This window comes from Cryptomeria japonica, chromosome 3 (assembly GCF_030272615.1).
Source record: "Cryptomeria japonica chromosome 3, Sugi_1.0, whole genome shotgun sequence".
Taxonomy (NCBI): Eukaryota; Viridiplantae; Streptophyta; class Pinopsida; order Cupressales; family Cupressaceae; genus Cryptomeria; species Cryptomeria japonica.
The window spans coordinates 397,793,423-397,813,406 of NC_081407.1; positions in this window are offsets into that span (position 1 = coordinate 397,793,423).

Here is a 19,984-nt window from a genome sequence, read left to right on the forward strand (position 1 = left end):
ATAGGTCTAAACTCTTCCAGGCTTGTTGTCGAAGCTTTTTTTGGAATGAGAGAAACAGAGGTATTATTAATTTCTCACAGGAGCCTATCTGATTTTCTAGCGCCCTCTAGGGTGTCCACTAGCTCCATTCCCAAAAAATGCCAACACGAATGAAAGAAGGCAGCTGGAAAGTCGTCTGACCCAAGTGCTTTTTTTGGGTGCAGTTCTTTAACTGCTTTCTCAATTTCATCTACTGTGAAGCGTCTGTTTAAAGACAAGTTATGCTCGTGAGTGATTAAATTAGGGATGTTCTGTAAAAGACTTTCCTAGGCTACGAGGTTGGAGGATTCCGAGTTAAGCAGGAGTTGAAAGAAGTTAACAGTTAATTTGCCTATTCCTTCAGGATCTTCTATTAGGCTACCATTATCATCAATGATACTGGTTATTTTATTTGTGCTTCTTCTAACTTTAGTACTAGCGTGAATTTTTTTTGTATTCCTATCCCCCTCAGCGAACCAAGTTTCTCTCGATTTATGTCTCGAGAAGGTTTCCTCTTTTGATAGAATATCTTCATATTTTTTCATGAGTAATTTTTCTTGCTTATATCGGTCTTGATCCATTCCCAGTTTAATCACAGTTTCGTTTACCTTTTTTTTTAACTCAAGTTCAATTTGGGTTTTATTATCAAAGATATTGCCAAATTTTTCACGATTCCATGTTAGGAGAGATTGTTTGATCATTTTTAACTTAGATACAAATCAAAATAGCTTGGATACAAAAACCTTAAATGATGACCACCTTTTTTCTATCATGCTAATGAAGTTTTCTTCCTTCAGCCACATGAGCTCAAATTTGAATGGGTAGTTCAACGACTTAGTGTCTTCGGCTATGGTTAGTTGAATCAGAAAGTGATCAGAACCTGAAATAGGTAGTATGGAAGCCTTGACTAGGTTGTTGTTAAGGGTGCCTAAGTTGTCCTTAATAAGAAACCTATATAATCTCTCTTCTATCATACTGAAGCTAGATCTTCTATTGGTCCATGTAAAAACTCCATTGTTTGTAAGAATATCCATGAGGTTGTTATGGAAGGTCCAATTTCTAAAATCTACTAAGGACTGAGGTTCTCGAGAGAAGCCACCTGATTTCTCAGCGAGATTGCAAATGGCATTAAAATTTCTGCCTATAATACAATTTTTGTTTTTATGGTTAATCATGAAAGAGGAAAGTTCCTCCCAGACTATTCACTTTAAACCATTTGGAGTGGGGTCGTTGTGTAGGGGAAAAAGCGAGACTAGGTTAACATGCCCTAATCCTACCTTTTGACACACATTGTGGAATACGAAAGAGCCTAGAGGTATCACACAATTGGCTACTTCTTTTTGTGGAAGAGAGAGCCATGGGCTACCTATTAGGATTTCTATTCCTTTGTTGTAATTGAAAGATAAAATGATACAAGTTCAATTCCTAACCCCAAAGTGCAAGTATGAACTACTAACAAGATTGCAGAATTGAAACTAAGCAATGGAAAGCAGTAAACACAAGGACATGATAAGAATGCAGATGCGTACCCGGAGTTAAAATCTAAGTGAAAATGTTCGGGACGGGGGCGCAGGCGCCACTGTCTTGATTCTGCTCCTGAAACTGCCCCTGAAACTGTTGTTTGGTAACCTGAAAAGTTGTCTGAAACTTGTTGTCTGACAGAAGGACCAGGGCGACCAGCGCCCCTGTCCCAGGGACAAGGGCGCCTAGCGCCCCTGTCCTAGCAAGACCAGGGCGCCCCACGCCCCTGTCTTGGTCTTTTGCTCTGAAATTTGGTGTGTTGTTCTGTCTCGGTCCGCCTCCGTCGGATCTGCAACTTGCGGCGTCGTCCGAATCCTGAAACCTGCACTTATATCTGAAAAGGTATGGTGGGCGGCTATATAGGGTTTTGCCTTAGTCAAACCCCCGCTTTGGTGATTTCCACCTCCATGAATAGCCAAGTTGTATTGTAAAAGTAGTGTGTGTGCAGACCTTGTGTGTGTGCAAGATCCTAAAATGCAAGTAAGCAAACTAGAGCACCCTAGAAAGTAAACCCTAATTGCTTGTAAATGATAATGTAAACGCTCCAAATCAAGATGCAAAGTGATCTAAAGCATGAATACAAATGATATAGTGAGGCTTATGCAAAGACATGAAAATAACATGAAATCATACCCAACCCCAAGGGAGGGGTACAAGCCAATCTTCAGTCGGTGATCCCTTATTGCTCTTCAATGTCTTCAAAGCCCTAAATGGATGAACGAAATTGATGAATGCTTGATGGATGGATGTTGAATGTTGTTGAAGTCTTCAAAGATCTGCTCTTTCACTGCATAGAAGGTCCCCTGTAACCAAAATTCGGATCCTTTCAAATGAAGAAAGAGAGCTCTTATATATGAAACCCTAGGTCTTAATTTCAACTTTTGGCCGACCTAGAGATTGAATCTCCTGCCAATTTCTTGGGGTTAAGCTTTATTTTATGATTGGATTGCGCTCCTAAAATTTCGGGAAAAATGTTTGGGACCGTGTGCACTCCGGGCGCCATGGTCCTGACAAATTTTTGCCAAATTTTTAGGGCCGTCAGATATGATGATTTTAGAGAGAATCCCGAAGTTACAGGTGATTTCGAGATGTTTTCACCCCCGAAATCAAGCCCCCAAGTTCAAAATAGAACCTAATTAGGGTTTTAGATTAAATGATGTATTGGAAGATGATGAAATAAGACCTTAGACCTAATTAATTTGATTAATTAAGTGCTAAAGGGGAAATGCAGTGTAAAATGCAAAATGCCCCAAGGCGGGTGCTAAACTAGGTGTGAAATTGTACTGCTTTAGCAAGTGCGTACAATTTATGACGCTACATTTAGCCCCCACTTTAGCGGTCATATGAGTACTACGTGCATATGCCAGCTAAAGTACAGGAAAGTAAACATTATTTGAAAAAGGATATATCCATAAGTCTGTCGAACGAAGCCCCCAGCGGTATCTGCAGTACATAGTTAGGAACCGCACCCTACAAAACACACGTTAGATCACAAAATCACCTAATGCTTACTAAGGAAAGTGATGAAATTTGCGAGTAGCTATATGCCCCCCCTGTTTCGGCTTGCTTATTAGGGAGATGAAACAGGATAGCATGTTTACTTACGACAAATTATGTGAGAGATTATTGATGAGAGATGTTCACTGAAGAGGCTTCATTAGAGCACGTTTTGGAACATCCAGGGAGTAAGGGAACCAAAATACGATTCCTACGTAACAAACGGTTCGAAAATCGCATCTCCCAAACTCAAGTTATGATGAAATGAGTGATAGAGGAAAATTAGGGTTTTGAAACCAAAATGAAAATATATACCTTGAAAGTGACTATTGCATTTGTCACTTTGTTGATTTCTGAGTATTGTTTATTGCAGCGGAGCCCACATAGCCATCATCGTGCCTTCACGACGATCGGAGTGTCCCACGAGGATGGAGATCATGCGACAAGCCGTGATCGGCAACGAGCCACTGGACGAGGTGAGTTGACTGAACTTTGACTTTCTGCATTTTTGTTGACTTTGAGTTTCTATGATCGAATGCGGGCCCTAGAATCTGACCCTGGGTCCCACCCAGGGCGCCATGGTCCTATCAGGGCGCCATGGTCCCTGTGGGGCGCTATGGTCCTCTCAGGGCGCCATGGTCCCTGAAGGGCGCCATGGTCCCTAACAGAGCGCCATGGTCCCAATCAGGACTTGGCAAGGGGTGTCAGGGTTAGCTTTCGATGTTCAACAGTTTTTGTTTTTTGGATAGGTGATTTTGATGATTGAGTACTAATTACACTGATGTTTTTGCCTCGCAGGGTCTCCCATACATGAGAGAGCATACTGCGGGGCAGATTCTTCGCAGTCTGCGAGATCAGATTCCCCGGCTAACTTAGGCAGAGAGAGATACACTATCGATAGTAGGTTTGTGGTACGCGATCCTTATGTCGGCCATTCGATTCCATCCTGCGATGTTGATGGCACTTATGGAGCGATGGGATCCTGACGCATGTACATTCCATCTCACAGTAGGAGAGATGATGGTTACACTTGAGGATGTGTACCGCATACTTCGCCTACCTATCAGAGGAGCTACCGTGACATACGCGACTGATCGGTCAGCGGAGGATCATCAGAGGGAGCAGATATACTGCATAGGGAGAGTCATGCCGAGTGAGACGAGAGGTCGCATCATGGTCAGTTGGCTCTTACATCCTACAGGAGAGGTGCCCCTTGTGAGACGTCTTATGATTGCCATCATTGTACTAGCCGTTTGCCCTAATGGGCGAGGTACGCACATGCATGGGGGTCTCACATGGTGCATCAGGGCTATGGAGAGACATAGGAGAGTATATGTCTGGGGTCGGAGTATGCTTGCACATCTCTATCACGACCTCGAGGAGTATGTGTTTGGACAGGGTTGTAGCTTGATGACATGCACACTTCTGCAGGTGTGGATATTTGAACACTTCACATGCACCAGGCCTGTCGGCTATCCGATGAGTGCGGCTAGCGAGCAACCTAGGGTGTTTGCCTATCCACTTACCAGCGAGTGGAGATTTGGGGATCTACTATATTGGAGAGTGACGTTCGATAGATTGACAGCTGAGGTGACAGTATGGAGACCATATCTGCAGATGCACAGATGGGATGGAATGGAGAGGCAGCTAGCATGCTTACAGAGGAACCACCTACTAAGAGGACGATACTCACATATCATAGTCCCATTCTACTTTGACCGAGTACGGAGGCAGTTTGGGCTAGATAAGTGTGTTCTAGCCGATGTACCTATCTATACTCGACACTCACGAGTCCTTCCCAGACCCAGAGCAGTAGCGAGACCTACGACAGATGATATCGAGATTACAGATATAGAGGGGTCTGATCAGGATGTGGTCACTGATTACTCCGCAGATCCCAGAGCACAGCACAGGTATCTCTCATGGTTTGTGAGGACATACCCAGGGCCTATCTTTCCACCAGATTACCCAACAGGCCATCCAGGTCCATGGAGACATGGAGACCGAGATGAGGATCAGGGATCCAGATCGGAGGAGGGAGAGGATCATGAGGAGGCAGGAGATCATGACCCACCCATAGGAGATCAGCCTAGTGCCGAGGAGGAGGAGGAGGAAGGAGAGGAGGATGACACAGATAGAGATGATGATGAGGAGAACGAGGATGTGGGTTCGGATGCAGATGAGGACGAGGATGATGAGGAGGAGGAGGATAGAGATGATGAGGAGGAGTCAGATGCAGCTCCCCACCATTCAGGAGATGATACCATAGCCTTGGATCCCCCTCATATTCCCCAAAAGGGGGAACACGAGGCGATACGGAGACCTGTACCCATCGTGCACAGATCATTTGAGCGAGGGGAGCCTAGTAGTTCCCAGTCACAGATGCTACCATATCACGATCCCTGCTGGCGCGAAGGAGATCCAGGTATAGTAGTTTTATATTGATTGATTAATATTTTGATGATATAGAATGGTACTAATACAAAATCTATTCTACTGCTATAGCTAATGTGCAGGAGTGGCGTTCCTTGATCTAGCAAGCAGTGACAGATATTTCCATGACGGCACAGATCCCTAGTTCCTCACAGGTTGCTTATAGGCCTCAAGGGAACGCGGGTCGGCATGAGGACTTGTTTTCCCCATTTTGAGTACAGGTGGAAATATGGAGGGAGAGAGAGAGAGTTCTATCAGAGAACCTTCAGCGGGCACAGCGTGACCTAGCAGCAGCTCAGGCCGAGGCTACCTCGTATCGCGCGATCCTTATGGATAGGGATCGTAGGAGTTCCTCTCGGAGTCATTCATGGTCTATATCACGCTATACACCTATGGGTCCACCTTCACAGCCGGATCAGGAGGGAGCGTCTAGTCGTCACTCTCCAGCCACTAGCCCTAGGGATAGGAGATGATCTCATGATGTAGGATAGGTCACATTTTGGATGTATAGTGACCTACTTTTGTATATGAACACACGATCCACATATATATATATATATATATATATATATATATATATACACATGCTTCTCTTTGTCTCAAATGTGTTATCTTTAATGCCTAAAACAATGTATATTTTGATTAAAGTTAATACATTTGGTAGATGTACATGTATGTTCTGAATTTAATTTCCATGTGATTGATTTCTCAATCCTCCATGATTAAATTGATACCTGTGTGACTTAATTAATATATTTAATCAAGTACTACATTGATGATAGAGAAGAAATATGTGTTAAGCCTAAGAATCATATAACTAATGTGATTTAATTTGAACTTAAACCCAACATGATACAATTCTACTTAACACATAAAGACATTGTATAATATGCCAGCATAATGGACATGTAAATCTTTTGCAATTTACATAGATGAATTCAAGACAAACTATAGAGTAAAGAAACGCGCTTGTCAGGAACAAAGCAATATAGATTAAACAAAACTTCATTTAATTCTATTTGCTCTAACAAAGATATGCTAACATATTATCCAATTTTGAAGAAGTGAAAAGAAGATAGATGAAAGATAAGGAATGAGGAATTAAGCATAGTATCTACGCAAGTGCATAGCATTTATAGTTCTTTAAGAGGCGTACCGTCTACATCCGCTATTTTGTAAGCACCTGATCCATAATCTTCAATAATAATATACGGTCCAAGCCAATTAGGACTAAATTTTCCCTTTTCTTCAGGTAAAGCATTCACATTGCGTTGATTCTCATAGAGAACTAAGTCACCTACTGAGAAGGAACGTTGAATAACCTTGTCATTATAGCTTCGTTGTAGAGTTTTGTGATACGCTTGAATATGCTCAAGAGCATTTATACGTTGTTCATCAAGCATCTCAAGTTGTTGAAGTCTTTGTTCTCTATAAGAGTCATCATCTACTATACCTTTGAGAGAAACTCTAAGTGATGGAATCTCTAACTCTAAAGGCATAATAACATCAACACCATAAACAAGATTATAAGGGGTGGTTCCTGTAGCAATTCGTACACTCGTTCGGTAAGCCCAAAGAGCATAAATTAGCTGAGTACTCCAATCCTTACCATGCTTATTCACGGTTTTGCGAAGAATTTGTTCAATTATCTTATTGGATGATTCGGCTTGACCATTTGATTGAGGATAGTATGGTGTAGAAAATCGATGTTTGATATGATATTTCTCAAGGAATTTCTTCACGTCCTTGTTCTTAAATGATGTCCCATTATCTAAGATTATAGTGGAAGGTATCCCGAATCGAGAAATAATGTTTTCTAGAAGAAATCGACAAATCACTTCAGCAGTAGTAGAGCGAAGGGGAACAACTTCTACCCACTTTGTAAAGTAATCTATTGTGGTTATAATGAAAGTATGTCCTTGAGATGAAGGAGGAGAGATTTTACCGATGACATCCAACCCCCATGCAGAGAAAGGCCAAGAAGCTACATGAGAACGAAGTTCTTGGGCAGGAGCATGAATCAGATTATTGTGTTGTTGACATTGATGACATTTCTTAACAAATGAAAAAGAATCCTTCTGCATAGTTTGCCAATAGTATCCCATACGAAGCAATCTTTGAACCAAGGATTTGCCTCCAAAATGCCCCCCACAGGCACCTGAATGTGCCTCTTCAAGAGCAATAGGAATTTCCGATTTGTTAAGACAGCGAAGGAGAAGACCGTTATAACCCCTTCGGTAAAGAACATCAGAAAGAATGATATATCTAGCGGACAGCTTGCGGATTCTAGCCCTAGTGTTCCTATTGGCAGAATCAGGAAAGGTACCATCGGTCAAATATCTTACGATATGCGAATACCATTCATCTGAGTCTATAAAGTCACAACATGTCACCAAGCTAGAATCATCTACAATAGCTGGAGAAATCAGGTTGTGAATGACAAATTTAAGATCAACCACAGGGTCCTCTAAAGATACAAGAGAAGCCACACATGCCATTGCGTCCGCATGTCGATTATCTTTTCGAGGAACAGGTTCCATGGTATAAGAATCGAATTTTTGTAACAAAGAGATAGCAAGGTCTTTATATTGTGATAATTTGTCTTGTTTTGCTTGATACAGTCCTGTTACTTGTCTTATAATCAATTGAGAATCTCCATAAATATGTATGTGCTTTACATTCAAAGCCAAGGCTGCCTTTATTCCTGCTATAAGAGCCTCATACTCAGTAATGTTATTGGTACATAGGAAATTGAGACGATAAGATAAGGGAATGGATTTCTTTGTAGGAGAAATTAGAACAACACCTGCCCTCGATCCCGTACGACACTTAGAGCCATCAAAGTACAACTCCCAAGTTTCATCTTTCTCTGTACAAAGAATGAAGTCATCGGGAAAAGACTCAGGGTTAGGGAAGGAGAAAGGTGAAGGGGCCTCAACTAAGTGATCGGTCAACGCTTGCCCTTTAATTGCTCTTTGTGAAACAAATTTAAGGTCAAATTCCGTTAACATCATAACCCACTTAGCTAGGTGCCCTGATAAATTAGTTTTAGAGAAAAGATGCTTCAAAGGATCAAACTTTACCATGACGCGGACTTCTGAATTTAAAAGATAATGTCTCAATTTCTGAGTCGCAAACACCAAGGCCAAGCATTGTCTTTCTATCGCAGAATATCGGGTCTCATAATCGAGTAAGGTACGACTAATGTAATAAACCAGACACTCCTTACCATCTTTATCATGTTGTGCCAATAATGCTGCAAGAGCATGAGAGGAAGCAGCTGTATAAAGAAGAAAGGGTTTAGAAGGTTCGGCAGGTTGAAGGATAGGAGGATTAGCCAAATATACTTTTAAATCTTCAAATGCTTGCTGACAATCTTCGTTCCATTGAAAAGTGATATGCTTTTTGAGAAGTTGAGTAAAAGGAAAAGTACGATCCGCAAGTTGAGATACGAACCTACGAATAGCTTGAATCTTTCCTTGTAAGCTTTTGAGTTGAGACACATTTCTAGGAGGTGGCATGTTGACAATAGCATCTATTTTCTTAGTGTCCACCTCAATCCCACGATGCGAAACTATGAATCCTAATAGTTTTCCACTATCCACACCAAAAACACATTTTCGGGGATTCAAGCGCATGTGATATTTACGAATTCTTTCAAAGATTTGACGAAGGATCTTAATAAGATCTATTCGGAGAATGGATTTGGCTAAAATATCATCAACATAATCTTCTAAAATCTTATGCATATAATCATGAAAGATAAGGGTCATCGCTCGTTGGTAAGTTGCGCCGGCATTTTTAAGTCCAAAAGGCATCATCACCCAACAAAACGTACCCCAAGGAGAGGTGAAAGCAGTTTTGAATTGATCTTGAGGATTAATGAAAATTTGATTGTATCCTGAAAAACCATCCATGAAGGATAACAAAGCATGTCCTGTTGTAGAATCAACTATCATGTCAATGTTTGGGAGAGGGAAATCATCTTTTAAAGAAGCCTTATTTAAATCCCGAAAGTCGATACACATTCTTATTTTATTATCTAATTTAGCCACAGCGACAATATTTGAAATCCACGGGTAATAATCAATAGGGCGGATAAATCCAGCCTCCAATAATTTTTCAATCTCAACCTTAACAAGCAAAGCTACCTTAGGATTCATTTTTTGAATCTTATGTTTCACAGGCTTAGCATCGGGAACTAAGACAATATTATGAGTAACAATCTTAGGATCTATACCAGGCATGTCAGAATATGTCCAAGCAAAGATCTCAGGGAATTCACGCAATAAATCTGCATATTGTTTTTGTTCTTCTTCATCCAAACATTTTCCAATTTTAATGACTTTTTCTTCATTGCAAGGATCCATCTTAACATCAATGGTGTCACTTATGAGAAGATTACTTTGTTGAGGAGTATCCTTTAACTGAGGGAATTCTTCCACAATCTCATCATTATCAGTCTCTTTTCCAAAACAGGCTTCAGCGTTCAAACAATAAGGAAGTCCCCTATTGTGATAACGAGGAAGAGTATCATATGCTCCTAAAAACTCAGCTAAAGCATCATCGGTAGGAAAGACATCCAAAGCATGGGCACATGAAGGATCCCCATCAATATACTCAGGGTGTCTCATTGGTAGAGATGTAGAAATAACATTAACACTAATACATGGTCTCTTAGAAGCTTTAGTGTGCTTGCAGGGATTATAACCAAGTCCAAAGGTCTCATCATAAAGATTATTCCCCAGAGGAACCTTTATCCCTTGTTCGTGAGCACCACAACCATTTCCATTATACCCATATTTAGCTAAAATATGAAAACCATGACCATAACGATTAACCATTTCAGAAAGAGAAGGCGGTTTTTCATAAGACAAAGAATCAAATTCTTTAGGATTAGAAGTGTGAGGAGAAGAAGTTTGAGAAGCAGCCACAAAATTATTGTTCATAGGTTCAAGTAAGATTGATTGATTTTTAGTTTCTTCCTTCTTTTCAACTTTAAGCTCTCTAGGAGGAACCCTATACTCGCCTACAAAGGTGGGATTAAAATCAAGAGATCCCCAATCGTCTTCTGCGAGAACCTTCTCAGGATCAAAAGACTTCTCCTACGTAGATTCAAGTTGAGAAGAATCTTCTTCAGGAACTTCAGACTCATCCAAAGAATTTTGATCATCAGATAGTGAGGATTCATCCATAGGTATCTTGTTTAAAGAGTCATCACTAGAAGAGGAAGGCTTAGAAGAACTCCCTTTGGAAGTAGATGTTTGCAAACAAGCTTGAAAATTAGTGTCACCTATCAAGGTATATGTCTTATTGTTATAAATAAATTTAACTTGTCTATGCAATGTAGAGGGGACGGCTTGCATACTGTGAATCCAAGGTCTCCCTAATAACAAGTTGTATGTTAGATTTCCTGACATAACATGGATAGGAGTAGGCAAAGTAACCGGCCCCACTATGAGGGGTAAGGTGATAATACCTAATGAAGACTTAGCCACATTATCAAAGCCTCGAATGGGATGAGAGTCAGGCTCAATAAGGGATGTATCCACATTCATCTTATGCAATAGATTAATGCTACACACATTAAGGCCAGAACCATTATCTACCAGTGTTCGTCTTATAGCAGTGTCATTTATGATAACCACAATCATCAAGGGATCATATTGATGTTGAATTTCACTAGTAGGCAACTCATCTTGAGTAAACACAATTTGAGCTTTAGGATTCATCACAGAGTTAACCAAAGACATTATATTACTAGATGTATTAGGTGGAGGAACATTCAAATCTTTCAAGGCATCTTGTAACATTCCATGATGAGCGGAAGAAATTTGGATCAAATCCCAAAGGGATATCTTAGCAGGGGTAGCTTTAAGTTGTTCTATGAGATCATATTCCTTGCCAAGAACTTGTGAAATACGTGGAGCTTGTGGAAGAATTGGTTGAGGATTAGGAAGAGAAACTGGAGTAACAGGAGGAGGATTAGGCTGCCTATTATTTCTCGTATGATAAGTATGGGCAACCGCATGATAACTCTCTCTAGTTAATTGCTTGGCATAACTATAAGGACTCATAGGTTTTCTTCCTTGCACAATGATGATAGGTTTATTCGGAGTAAGAAAGGAATCATGACCACACCCTCCTTGGACAGTAAGGAGAGGTGATTTAGGAACTTGAAAGGTGGGAGAAGGATAAGCACCTTGGACTTCAAAGAGAGGCTTATTATGCTCTTTTAGGTTTATCATGTTAACTAATTTAGAAATTTTGTTCTTGTTTAAAGGTTTCGATAAAGCCACAAAGTCATCAAGAGCATCATCCAACAAAGCATGATCATATCTATTAAAAGGTTTATCTTTTGATTCAAAAGGAGACATCTCTTCATAGAGGGGATCATTGAAAACAACCATGTTACTAGATTTAGTGGAAGAGTTGATAGGAATGTACCCTTGAGAGGAATCATTCGACTTATCTTTCTCATCACAACGAAATGGCCTAGTAACAATGTTTATGAGTCTCTGGTAGAATGAAGGTTTGGTATCTTTAGGGTTCAAAAACTCATCTAAAGCTTCATCTAATTCATCTTGGCTATACTCATAATCAACATAATTGCATACATCATCATAAATATGAACATCTTGCGAATAAAAATCCGACATTTTGAAATAAAAGTTGCATAAAACTTAAACACACAATGCAAAGAAACAAAGAAACCCACTCTTTCTTTTCCCTCTTTTTATTTATTTAATTATTTATTTATTTTTTTTGAAAATGAAACTTAAATGAAACACCCTAAATCTAGATCTAGATCTAACAAATGCAATGCAAGAGAAAGTAATAATAAGATTCACGTCGGGTTCACCAAAATGTGTAGGGGAAAAAGCGAGACTAGGCTAACATGCCCTAATCCTACCTTTTGACACACATTGTGGAATACGAAAGAGCCTAGAGGTATCACACAATTGGCAACTTCTTTTTGTGGAAGAGAGAGCCACGGGCTACCTATTAGGATTTCTATTCCTTTGTTGTAATTGAAAGATAAAATGATACAAGTTCAATTCCTAACCCCAAAGTGCAAGTATGAACTACTAACAAGATTGCAGAATTGAAACTAAGCAATGGAAAGTAGTAAACACAAGGACAGGATAAGAATGCAGATGCGTACCCAGAGTTAAAATCTGAGTGAAAATGTTCGGGACGGGGGCGCAGGCGCCACTGTCCTGATTCTGCTCCTGAAACTGCCCCTGAAACTGTTGTTTGGTAACCTGAAAAGCTGTCTGAAACTTGCTGTCTGACAGAAGGACCAGGGCGCCCAGCGCCCCTGTCCTAGGGACCAGGGCGCCTAGCGCCCCTGTCCTGGCAGGACCAGGGTGCCCCATGCCCCTGTCCTGGTCTTTTGCTTTGAAATTTGGTGTGTTGTTCTGTCTCGGTCCGCCTTTGTCGGATCTGCAACTTGCGGCATCGTCCGAGTCCCAAAACCTGCACTTATATCTGAAAAGGTATGGTGGGCAGCTATATAGGGTTTTGCCTTAGTCAAACCCCCGCTTTGGTGATTTCCACCTCCACGAATAGCCAAGTTGTATTGTAAAAGTAGTGTGTGTGCAGACCTTGTGTGTGTGCAAGATCCTAAAATGCAAGTAAGCAAACTAGAGCAACCTAGAAAGTAAACCCTAATTGCTTGTAAATGATAATGTAAATGCTCCAAATCAAGATGCAAAGTGATCTAAAGCATGAATACAAATGATATAGTGAGGCTTATGCAAAGACATGAAAATAACATGAAATCATACCCAACCCCAAGGGAGGGGTACAAGCCAATCTTCAGTCGGTGATCCCTTATTGCTCTTCAATGTCTTCAAAGCCCTAAATGGATGAACAAAATTGATGAATGCTTGATGGATGGATGTTGAATGTTGTTGAAGTCTTCAAAGATCTGCTCTTTCGCTGCATAGAAGGTCCCCTGTAACCAAAATTCAGATCCTTTCAAATGAAGAAAGAGAGCTCTTATATATGAAACCCTAGGTCTTAATTTCAACTTTTGGCTGACCTAGAGATTGAATCTCCCACCAATTTCTTGGGGTTAAGCTTTATTTTATGATTGGATTGCACTCCTAAAATTTTGGGAAAAATGTCTGGGACCGTGTGCACTCCGGGCGCCATGGTCCCGACAACTTTTCGCCAAATTTTTAGGGTCGTCAGATATGATGATTTTAGAGAGAATCCCGAAGTTACAGGTGATTTCGAGATGTTTTGACCCCCGAAATCAAGCCCCCAAGTTCAAAATAGGACCTAATTAGGGTTTTAGATTAAATGATGTATTGGAGGATGATGAAATAAGACCTTAGACCTAATTAATTTGATTAATTAAGTGCTAAAGGGGAAATGCAGTGCAAAATGCAAAATGCCCCAAGGCGGGTGCTAAACTAGGTGTGAAATTGTACTGCTTTAGCAAGTGCGTACAATTTACGACGCTACAGTCGTAAACATTGATTAGAATTAAATTTAAGTTATTGCTAACACTTTTAACTTTTGAACCCATCTAGAATCTATTGTTCTTTAAAATTACTAATGAAATGCGTCTGGGATCCCATATGATACCTAGACCTCCAGATGCCCCTACCGCAGGGATTCCTAACCAATTGAAGCTTCCTAAACATTTGCCAAAACTTTCTCCTCCGTCACTGTCTAGCTTTGTTTCCTGAATAATGGTTATCTCAGCTTTAACCTTGAAGATGAAGCGCTTGAGGATGCACTGCTTGTTAGAGGCGTTAATACCCCTAACATTCCAAGTAATTAACTTCATGGCGATGTGAGAGGGAACTTCCCCCTCCCTACATTAAAGACGTTTGTTAGCTTAGATTGGTCCAGAGCCTTCCCATCCATGAGTATTAGCTCTGAATTTGATCTTCTCCCTCTTCTCTTTTGAGAAGATCCATAGTCTGACTTATTCCTACCTACCAAATTAAGAGCTAAACCCAACGGGCCTTCCTCCAAAGGGGTTGCAATGCAAAGATCAAGAGAGGCTTCTCTAGGAATCTCAAAAACTGTCAAAAACCATAGTGATGGTGGAGGCAGAGAAGTGTTGATTACTGGATCCATCTAGGCCTCCCTGAGGTTGAAATCCTTAGATCCTCCTAAATCTGAAATATGGTCTTTGACTCTGAGATCATCTTCGTCAGCCAGGCTGTGTTCCACTATCTCTATTTGTTCTGTTATATCTGCCTTTAAGGCATTGGTTAATTCCAATAGATCATTAAGGGCTTCTTTACTAAGGGAGATAGATTGTTTGTCCAAATTGTTGTTAACCTGGACTGTGTTGAGAAGATATTGCTTGTCGGGAAGAGGATGGCTTGATTTCCTGTTAACCATGGGAGAATGAACTGAGTCTAAATGTGAATCCCTAAGAGGGAGAATATGATCTCCTTTGCTAGTTGAAGTAGATTGTGAGGGTTTTTCCTTCTTGGATGCTAGTGCTGAGGAGTGAGAGGGTGGGGTAGAGGAAGGTGAGTCAACCTTGGTTTTGTTAGAGGGAAACAGATCGCTCGAGGGCGTGGTTGGGGAAGGGTTGGGGTGAGACTCCGGGGTTGAGATTGGCTGCCTATTGTTGGTGGTTTGGTTGTTATAAACAAGACTATGATGGATTACAGTATCTTTAATTGTGTTGCTCTTGTGATAGATAGCCATATCAGAAGCATCAATAATTCCTTTATAGATTGAAGGGGTAATCTCCCATTTCCCTATTGAGGTAATTAATTCAAAAGGGCTCAATTTAGGGCTAGTAGTTTTGAGATCAATAAGTAATTTAATGTCTTTTTCAAAAAAAATATCCCAAATACCTGCAATAGCCAGGCATTTCCCTAACCCTACCACAAATGATTCTATTTTTTTCGATACATGAAATTCGACAGGAAGGGAGCCAATATTGACCCAATGTCGGTTGTTATTGAATACAAAAATTTTAGGGTTAAAGTTGGGAATCCAATCAATGCAGTAAAAAATACATCCATTAAGCAATTTCTCCTTACTTCTGAGGATATCTAGCTTAATGATAGAGTCAACACATGTAATTAGAATGCACTGAGAGCCCAGATTAAAGGTGCTTACCAGGTTATGAAATTTAGTCTCCCACCAACCTTTAACATCTTCGAAGGAATAATGAGAGCCTCGCCACTTAGCAATGAAGCTATTGCTTTGGTGAAAGATGATGTTATGTTGGAGAATCTCTAAATCCAACCTTATCGCTGGTTTTCGCCCTTCAGGGTTCGATGGGATCGACTGCGACCGTTCTTCCTGCTTCGCGGAATGAGGAGTTATTTTCCTGAATTTGTTAACCCTAGAGGAATCTGTCATGGTTCGCCAAGAAAAGCCCCGGATTGCAGGGTTCGCCTTAAGCCATATTTGATTCAAAACCTTCCCATATTCTCTGGCTTGACGCACTGATTTATTGAAGTGGTCTGCGGGATGAGGGAAGGATGGGGGGAAGCAGGCATATTTAGTGCCTTCGAGCAACGGACTACTCGAAGCTGCAGAGAAAGTCATCGCCCCAAGGGGAATCGAGTTAGGGTCGGAAAGGATTTGATGGACATTCCTTCGACATCTGGTCTTTCTCCTTTCCACCACCTGCCAAACCCCTTCCTCTTCGCTCTTGGTTGGCTTACACTTGGAGGGGGAGAAAACCGTGAGATGGATGGTAGAAATTTTCATAAAACATTAATATTCACTGATCATAGAGAATTTGCAGAGCTCTGATATGTTTAGAGTTCTTTTTTATCAATCAATTTTGTGTGATTTTTTTTTTATAAATATAAAATTTTATAATATAATAATATTTAAAATATATATTTAATAATTTATATTATGTTAAATTATATATGATATATAATAACAACTAGATATATTTAATTTTAATAAAAAATTAAAACTATTTAACAAGCATAATAAACAATATAAATCATAAACAATAAAATATAATTTATATTATTATTTAAAAATATATAATAAATTTATTAATAAAATAATATATATCTATAATATATTTACTATCAATATGTCATTTCTAAACCCCCTTATCATAAGCCTAATCACCCCTTAATGGTTTGCACATTCCTAATCCATAGGATTAAGGAAGGAGTTGCCTCTTAACCAAGAAGACTCTTACAAAGCCTTCAATGCCTTCTCCCTTCCACAAGAAAACCCACATGGGATTTGACTATCGTAAACCCCACTTTAACCTTTGCACATTCTCTCAACCATTGGTCAAAGGCTTTATCCATTAACTCAACCATCCATGGTAACCCTCAAGTCCCCTCAAGCCTCAAAGGTATTGACCATTCTAATCCCCATTTGACTCTTGTACATTCCTCCAACCTTGGGTTAAGCTCAAACCATCAACTCAACCATTAATGGATTCCATTATGTTTTCTCAAGCCTTTAAGGATTGTAGCGTCCTAAAATTGTGACACTTGCAATTTCGACTGCATTTGGGTCTTCACGATGGCAATGCAACACGGAACCTGAATGGAGACCTCGAAACTTGTTCATGACATCAAAAACTGCATTTTTCAGCACCCTGGCCTGATCCTCCTTGCACCCTGCTGTCCCTGGAGGTGGGACCATGGCGCCCAGTGCCCTAGTCCCTGGCCCTATTTTGGGCCCGGTCTCTTTTGGGTCACGGGTCTTTATGTTTGCAAATTGGAAAATAACATTTCCTGGTCGGCCTAAGGTCGAGAAAATCAGTCTTTTAACCCTAATTGACAAGTATATAAACTACATTTCCCCTCTCAAAAAGAAGGAAGACATATGCGAGTAAGACGTGGAAGCAATATTCAAACATTCAAGCATTCAAGCGTTCTAGCATTCCTTCAAGCAATTGAGCATTCTAAGTGTCCATTCAAGGCTAAGTGTTGCATTCAAGACAAGGATTCAACCATTGAAGAGGAGATCACATACAACACATTACATACTACATACATTACACCTTCGCATGTAAGAATACAAACATTCTTACAACAAGGTATCGGTACTTGTTTACATTACAAACATTTACATCTACAGCATTGTCATTTCTTGGTTAATTCCAAAACCGGGGTTTGACCTAAAGGCAAACCCCTCATCCCTAACCCCCCAATCGTCCTCTCTTTTCTGTGTGTAGGTTGCAGGTACGCGACTGTAATTGAAGATCTGGAATCCTTGTGCAGAGACGAACAGATCCACCTTCGTTTCGCGAATTTTTCGGAGGACCGTGTGCATGCCGGGCGCCATCGTCCCGTCAACTTTTGCTCAAATTTGCAGAACAGCATCGTCTCGACATTTTACTGCTAATTCCAGGTCCGCAGCTTCATATCATATTCCTATCTCTGTTTATAAGTGAATCTTTCCTACTTTACATGCATCCCTAGTTCAATCATTCTATGTACATTTCTTTACAAAAGAGGGTATCCTTGATGTCTTAACCCTTGAAACTCATATAGAATCCAATCTTGCATTGCGTGGGATTGGATCTTGTGGGTTTCAACCCCTCTTTTGAATGTAAAGTCCCTCCTAAGTGAAAACCATCAACCCTAGTGACTCTCCCTTCTCTCTCCTCGGAGTTGGGGAGGGGAGAACGATTAGGGTTCGATTTTTCCGCTTTACATTTTGGTGAACTCGACGTGAACATCCTCATTCTGATTATTCATGGTTAGATCTGAAAATTTTGTTTCCTTAATTACGTTTCCATGTTTGATCTTTTGCAAATTTTAGAGGTTAATTGCATAAAAACCCTAAAATTTTGTTTTTAGTAATTAAACTTGTGAAATGTTTAATTGTTAATGCTTGTTTCAGATCTACCCTTCTATTGCAAATTGTCAATTCATATTTGTGCTTTAATTCTGAAAATTAAGTGGTTAAATGTCAAAACCCTAATTTTTAAAAACCTTCTTGATTCAACCTTTGACTGATAATTTCACTGATCAAAACACTTCCAAATCGGCTGTAACTTTGGATTCCGCAATAAAATCACAATATCTTTCATCCTTGAAAATTTGGAAAAAAGTTGCGAGGACCGTGTGCACCCCGAGCGCCATCGTCCCCGACATTTTTTCCGAAATTTCGGGAGCTAGATCTTACTGTATTTTTCTGCTAAAATCCAGAATTTTGGCTGATTTTATCAATTTTAACACTTTCAAAATTAAAGTCAAAGTTGGTCTAGTGATTGCTTGGATTAAGGCTTCTAATCATTCAAAAATTGTTGAAATTGAAATTCATATCAAAATTGTGTTTCTTACTGTCCTAAATCTGAAAAGTGTGTTGGCATTCATTCAAAATTTCAGTGCTTTATTCAAATTTTTGCAGTTTGTGACTTTTGAAATTAAGTGTTTAATTGCAACAACCTTGATTTCCACTTTCAAGTTCGAATTTTGCATGAAATCGAGTCAACTTTTAAATTTCAAAGCCTACATTTCTTTCAGTATTCCCTCTAAAATCATAAAATTCAAAATTTCAGTTTCCCCCTCTTTTCCAAATTTCAAAATTTGCATTTTTCAACAATCTTGGTAGGGTTCGATTTTGAGATTGCAACTTTAATTTGGCCTATCTACAGATCGTAAAATCACTCGATTTTTTCAGATTAGCTTTAAAATCATCATAACCTTCATCCCTGAAAATTTCAAAAAAAGTTGCAAGGACCGTGTGCACTCCGAGCGCCACAATCCTGGACATTTTTTCCGAAATTTTGGGAGATTATCCTGATTGCATTTTACAGCTTAAATCTAGGAGATTGGCTGATTTTATTGAAATTTACTACCTCTAAAATTCAAAATCTTCTCTCTTTCTTTAGTGCATGAGTTTTACGACAATAAGCCCTACTTACACTATTCCCGTTAGACGAAGCCTTAGAATTAAGTCTTTCCAAGGTGTAATTACCGAGGAGATGGAACCTAATTTGAATGGCCTTTTTAACGAAGACATGGGTAATTCCTCTAATCCTCTTAATGATGAAGAAGCTCTCCATGAGGTTTCTGTAGAACAACTTTCAAAATTGGATAACCAATTTGATGATTTTCGACAATGGATGTCTCAAGAATACCCTGATAGTCAAGCTCTTTCATTAATTGAGGGTCTAAAACGTATGGTTCAAAGTGATAAAAATGGAATTGATATTTTGCGTGGTATTGCACACATTGTGGATTCGAATGTGATGCCTATGAAAAGTTGTGCCGAAACCTTAGGTTATACACAACCTCCTACTCAAGTCAATCATTCTATTCCTTTGACAACTCCTATTGCTAGTATACCTACTTTCACACAAACATAATGACTACTTCAACACAAGATATTCCCCCTATGATCACCAGTCATGGGGGCAATCCCTCTTCTTCAATCAACCCTCTTCCTTCATTCAATCCAACTTCTTCATTCATTCCTTCAATGAGTGTTCCTCTTATATCTCCACAAATGAACATGACGCAAGGGGGCAATTCGTTTAATCATTCCATTCCTCCTTGTAGTGTTCCTCCCTTCCAATCATCTCCTATGA